Here is a 5000-nt window from a genome sequence, read left to right as displayed (position 1 = left end):
CGCGGAAGAGTTATAACAGACCGAGCCCCACTGCATGAGGGGAGTCTTTGTCACTAATGTACACAGATGGAACATTTTGGACTGGAACCAGATTACCCGTACACACGGCGCTGATTAGTAATCAATGCAGAGCCATCAAACTACAGAATATATATACAACTGTCCGTATACATGCTGAAAGAGTCTGCCCACAATGGGAACCACACGTCAGCCAGCCACTCTGATCACGCACCACTCTCTGCTTCTAACGGGCGCACATACAATATGTAAGCACCAGCATGGAACAACATCCAGTGCATCCTCTCCGCCACATTACACAATCCACACTATCACAACCAGACCAGGAGGTCCATGCGGAAAATACAATATCCCACCCTTTCGACATCCACCATTGCGCAGATCAGGCACCAACACCCACACATGTCCTATACAACGGTGCACCCAACATCACAATAGTACCTCCTGTCACAGCGCACAAACAATGACATGAGTCAAAGACACAGGTCTGACACAAGCATAGAATTGGAGCGCCGCCTCTAATAAGCCAAAGGTGCATCCTGACGTGACAAATCTGATCATGTCACAAGCATTCACTTACTATAATCACTATCAACGAACCTGCCGCCCCCGCCCCCCCCTACACCTTTCCTTACAACAACGTGTAACCTAACCTAACCTAACCTATGTTGTACCTTAACCTAACCTATGTTGTACCTTAACCTAACCTATGTTGTACCTTAACCTAACCTATGTTGTACCTTAACCTAACCTATGTTGTACCTTAACCTAACCTATGTTGTGCCTTAACCTAACCTATGTTGTGCCTTAACCTAACCTATGTTGTGCCTTAACCTAACCTATGTTGTGCCTTAACCTAACCTATGTTGTGCCTTAACCTAACCTATGTTGTGCCTTAACCTAACCTATGTTGTGCCTTAACCTAACCTATGTTGTGCCTTAACCTAACCTATGTTGTGCCTTAACCTAACCCATGTTGTGCCTTAACCTAACCCATGTTGTGCCTTAACCTAACCCATGTTGTGCCTTAACCTAACCCATGTTGTGCCTTAACCTAACCCATGTTGTGCCTTAACCTAACCCATGTTGTGCCTTAACCTAACCCATGTTGTGCCTTAACCTAACCCATGTTGTGCCTTAACCTAACCCATGTTGTGCCTTAACCTAACCCATGTTGTGCCTTAACCTAACCCATGTTGTGCCTTAACCTAACCCATGTTGTGCCTTAACCTAACCCATGTTGTGCCTTAACCTAACCCATGTTGTGCCTTAACCTAACCCATGTTGTGCCTTAACCTAACCCATGTTGTGCCTTAACCTAACCCATGTTGTGCCTTAACCTAACCCATGTTGTGCCTTAACCTAACCCATGTTGTGCCTTAACCTAACCCATGTTGTGCCTTAACCTAACCCATGTTGTGCCTTAACCTAACCCATGTTGTGCCTTAACCTAACCCATGTTGTGCCTTAACCTAACCCATGTTGTGCCTTAACCTAACCTATGTTGTGCCTTAACCTAACCTATGTTGTGCCTTAACCTAACCTATGTTGTGCCTTAACCTAACCCATGTTGTGCCTTAACCTAACCCATGTTGTGCCTTAACCTAACCCATGTTGTGCCTTAACCTAACCCATGTTGTGCCTTAACCTAACCCATGTTGTGCCTTAACCTAACCCATGTTGTGCCTTAACCTAACCCATGTTGTGCCTTAACCTAACCCATGTTGTGCCTTAACCTAACCCATGTTGTGCCTTAACCTAACCCATGTTGTGCCTTAACCTAACCCATGTTGTGCCTTAACCTAACCCATGTTGTGCCTTAACCTAACCCATGTTGTGCCTTAACCTAACCCATGTTGTGCCTTAACCTAACCCATGTTGTGCCTTAACCTAACCCATGTCGTGCCTTAACCTAACCCACGTCGTGCCTTAACCTAACCCACGTTGTCGCCTAACGTAACCCACGTTGTCGCCTAAACCTGCTCTGTAATTGTTATACGACTCGTTCAATTAGTGTAGTGTTGCCCACCCGCAACCCTCGCAATATAGTTCGCTACTCGCACTCCCCGCTCCCCTGTGTATCGCTTCATGTTAAACACCTTGCAAGTCTTGCTCACTTTCCACATGCTCCTGCTGTACACTGTAATGTGGATGGCAGCAGGACGTACATGCCGCCCCTCCCCACGTCCCCACCTTGCCCCCTGCCTTCGCAAGCTGGTTGGTGAGAACTTTGCATGTTCAATGCCCTCCGCATGCGACGTACTCAGGCTACGTTGTGGTGCGGCCTGTGTCAACTGTCCGCTAATGTCGTACGCGTAAACCACAATCTGTACTGCACATTCGTCCTTATGTACTGAATGATACATCGTGGCACATGTGTGACCGTACAACGACTGCGCCCAAAAACGGCGGACCATACAGTGCAAATATTGTGCACGCAGCTACGTGTCGTCTCCCTATGAGAGCTGGATTGCAGTGTGGTACGCCATAGAGACGTGTGGGAGGAACGGACGCCGTGGATGGCGATCAGCATGAGCTGTCTGTTGATGTATTCGGACCTAGTCGTCTCTCCTCACACACCGTGATGGCATGGTGCACCGCGTTCCATATCTGCGACATGCTACAGAGGCCGGTTGACAGTCGTTCGAGCAATGGACATCGCATACGTACGGGGGCCACCTTCCACGTATTGTCTAGGCGTGCACATTTTGTTGCGTGTATGTGGGCAGACGTAGTGTGGCGTGACACCTGACACAGGCATGCAATAATCGTGGAAGTTGCAAATGGCGATGGACGCCTGCGTTTTCTGGTGAAGTTACGCAAATGAACAAATGGTAACCTGTTGTGGTGCGGTTGTTCTCGCTAGGGGTGAATCGGTGATGGCGACGATAGGTTGAGGTACTAACCGGTTGTTCCAGCGATACCCACCATGCCGACGAAACTGAACGGCATCTGGGTGTGAAGCGATACGCGGCGGTGGCTGGGTGGGACCGTCCCCGGCCGGTGAGGGGGCGCCTCCCGGCGTGCTGGCCGCGCGGTGCGTGGGCGCACGCGCTACAGCCGGCTGGTGGGGGCGGCCAGTGGCAGGCGCGCCGGCCGACGGACGCGGCAGGCGTCGCAGCTGCGCGCCGGCGCACCCTGCGCGCGGCGCCGTGCGGCCAAAGTAGGTCCTCGCGGGCCCGGTGCGAAGCGCGGTGGACATCTTCAGTGTGCTGGTCCGATTGAGGACTGTGTGCGTTGAGGATGCGCTGCCGCCCGGCGCTCGGCGCCGCGACGCCGTCTGCTGCTCGGGCGCCCCAGCGGTTCTCGCTGGTGGTTTGTATCGCAGCTGTGCGGATGTGTTGGCGCGTGCGCTGTGCTGGGAGAGTTCGCTTCGGCACCCAAGTGGGGCTTTTGTCCTTCTGTGGCGCTGGCGTTGGAGCTGCCGGTCACCGTAGGTGGCGCGTGTTGTCTCCCGCCGGCAATGCCACGACAGCACGCTCCCGGGCCTCTGTCGGCAGCGGCAAGCTCAGTTGGGAGCACGGGTGGTCGCACCGAAAGCGTCTACTCGCCTAACTCCGGGCGATTGCGCCTCTCTCGAACCCGACCAAGTACTTGGGACGGCGCTGCGCGCCGCCGGGACCTGAGAGGGTTTCGAGGTGTATTGTGCAGGGGAGCTCAGCCTCCTCCTGTTTGCAGAATGATTGAGCGGACGCTTGCGTGTTCGCGCGGGCCCCCGGGACACACTCCCGGGCGGCCGGCTGCTCAGCTCTAGTTGACGCAGCTCCCTGGTTGATCCTGCCAGTAGTCATATGCTTGTCTCAAAGATTAAGCCATGCATGTCTCAGTACAAGCCGCATTAAGGTGAAACCGCGAATGGCTCATTAAATCAGTTATGGTTCCTTAGATCGTACCCACGTTACTTGGATAACTGTGGTAATTCTAGAGCTAATACATGCAAACAGAGTCCCGACCAGAGATGGAAGGGACGCTTTTATTAGATCAAAACCAATCGGTCGGCTCGTCCGGTCCGTTTGCCTTGGTGACTCTGAATAACTTTGGGCTGATCGCACGGTCCTCGTACCGGCGACGCATCTTTCAAATGTCTGCCTTATCAACTGTCGATGGTAGGTTCTGCGCCTACCATGGTTGTAACGGGTAACGGGGAATCAGGGTTCGATTCCGGAGAGGGAGCCTGAGAAACGGCTACCACATCCAAGGAAGGCAGCAGGCGCGCAAATTACCCACTCCCGGCACGGGGAGGTAGTGACGAAAAATAACGATACGGGACTCATCCGAGGCCCCGTAATCGGAATGAGTACACTTTAAATCCTTTAACGAGTATCTATTGGAGGGCAAGTCTGGTGCCAGCAGCCGCGGTAATTCCAGCTCCAATAGCGTATATTAAAGTTGTTGCGGTTAAAAAGCTCGTAGTTGGATTTGTGTCCCACGCTGTTGGTTCACCGCCCGTCGGTGTTTAACTGGCATGTATCGTGGGACGTCCTGCCGGTGGGGCGAGCCGAAGGCGTGCGACCGCCCCGTGCGTGCTCGTGCGTCCCGAGGCGGACCCCGTTGAAATCCTACCAGGGTGCTCTTTATTGAGTGTCTCGGTGGGCCGGCACGTTTACTTTGAACAAATTAGAGTGCTTAAAGCAGGCAAGCCCGCCTGAATACTGTGTGCATGGAATAATGGAATAGGACCTCGGTTCTATTTTGTTGGTTTTCGGAACCCGAGGTAATGATTAATAGGGACAGGCGGGGGCATTCGTATTGCGACGTTAGAGGTGAAATTCTTGGATCGTCGCAAGACGAACAGAAGCGAAAGCATTTGCCAAGTATGTTTTCATTAATCAAGAACGAAAGTTAGAGGTTCGAAGGCGATCAGATACCGCCCTAGTTCTAACCATAAACGATGCCAGCCAGCGATCCGCCGCAGTTCCTCCGATGACTCGGCGGGCAGCCTCCGGGAAACCAAAGCTTTTGGGTTCCGGGGGAAGTATGGT

General features: G+C 52.5%; 1 non-coding gene across 1 annotated transcript in view; it reads left to right on the top strand.

The window, feature by feature from the left end:
* The first annotated feature begins 3782 nt into the window (after nt 1-3782).
* LOC124772202 overlaps nt 3783-5000 on the top strand; it is a 1909-nt gene continuing 691 nt past the window's right edge. The window contains exon 1 of the ribosomal RNA XR_007013868.1: nt 3783-5000. This exon is cut by the window's right edge and continues 691 nt beyond it. This is a non-coding gene — a ribosomal RNA (small subunit ribosomal RNA).

The sequence above is a fragment of the Schistocerca piceifrons genome, unplaced genomic scaffold (genome assembly GCF_021461385.2).
Source record: "Schistocerca piceifrons isolate TAMUIC-IGC-003096 unplaced genomic scaffold, iqSchPice1.1 HiC_scaffold_936, whole genome shotgun sequence".
Taxonomy (NCBI): domain Eukaryota; kingdom Metazoa; phylum Arthropoda; class Insecta; order Orthoptera; family Acrididae; genus Schistocerca; species Schistocerca piceifrons.
This window is presented reverse-complemented; position numbering and strand designations above follow the sequence as displayed.